This window comes from Myxine glutinosa, chromosome 13 (assembly GCF_964187855.1).
Source record: "Myxine glutinosa chromosome 13, kmMyxGlut1.1, whole genome shotgun sequence".
Lineage (NCBI taxonomy): Eukaryota > Metazoa > Chordata > Myxini > Myxiniformes > Myxinidae > Myxine > Myxine glutinosa.
Window position 1 is genome coordinate 52695671 of NC_136273.1, and position 1492 is coordinate 52697162.

Consider the following 1492-nt stretch of genomic DNA (forward strand, 5'->3'; position numbering starts at 1 on the left):
GGATGGTACAGCACGGGAAGCATGGCATGAGCGATGGGGAAAGGCATGTGTGAAAGAGAGGAGGAAGATGGTTCAGAGGGAGTTGAGAAGAAAGGAAGAGGAAGGGGAGATATGTGAAAGCAGTCAGGCAGGCACAGCAAGGTGCTTGGACTAGGTGGGAAGGTGTGCGGGTCAGGATGTTGAAGTAGGTGGTGTTGTGCAGAGAAGGTACGCTAGAGGGGGCGTGGCCAAGAGGAGGAGGAGTTCCGGGTAAAGGACGGAGCATGGAGAGGATTGAAAATGGGACGTGCGTCCAATGTTGGATTGAATAAAACAATTGGACCTTACTGAATTCTTCATTCTTGGAATACTTTACGACACAACAAACTGGTAACGAGAATGGGACTGAACTTGAATCCACCGACATCCTTTCTGCAAAACCCGGGTGAGCCTTCGATGCCTTTTATGGCCTGGACTCGTATCTTACACAACAATGTGGCAAGAGATTTGGAGGATGGAGCCAATATTGTTGAATTTCCTGTTGTGGGCAACGTATGATGTGCTTCCGTCACCAGTAAACCTGAGATTGTGGGGGTTGTTGCAGGAGGAGAGATGTTATTTGTGTGGAGGTTTGGGAACGGTGCAGCATGCACTGAGTGCATGTTCAGTAGCATTGGCAGCAGGAAGATACAGGTGGCGACATGATCAGGTGCTGGCGGTGGTGGTGCAGGAGGTGGAGAGACAGAGACAGGAGACAGGAGACAGGAGAGAGAGAGAGAGAGAGAGAGAGAGAGAGAGAGAGAGAGAGAGAGAGAGAGAGAGAGAAGAGAGAAGAGTGGAGAGAAGAGTGGAGAAGGAGACCAATGGGGGAGAGGTGTTGTTTGTCAAAGAGGGCCAAGTGGTAAGAGGTAGAAAGAGGAGGAGGTGGAAAGCAAGAGGGCTGTCAGATGCTTGTGATTGGCAGGTGGTGGCAGACCTAAAGCCACAATTCGTATTCCCAGAGGAGATCTGTGTGACAAGGTTGTGGCCTGACATTGTCATCTGGTCAGGTGCAACAAGATAGGTCATCTTCGGGGAATTGTCTGTACCTTGGGAAGAGAACATGGAGGAGGTGCACGAGAGGGAGAGAGGAAAGTACAGTGAGCTGGAGGCAGAGTGTCGGGAGAAGGGTTGGTGCGTTTCGTGTCAGCCATTTGAGGTGGGGTGTAGAGGGTATATTGGCAATTCCTTTTCTGCATTTCTTGCTAGGCTGGGAGTGTGTGGGACAGAAAGAAGGAGGATGTGTGACGAGGTGGCCCAGGTTGCCTTGAAAGGCTCATTTTGGATATGGAGGAAGTTAATGGAGGCACGTCGAACGGTGTAGGTTGGTTGTGTGTGTGTGTGTGTGTGTGTGTGTGTGTGTGTGTGTGTGTGTGTGTGTGTGTGTTTTTTGTTTGTTTTGTTTTTTTGTTGTTGTTACCATTATTATTCTTATTTTGTGTAGATGAGTGAGTGGGTGAGGGTGTGCGTTTTT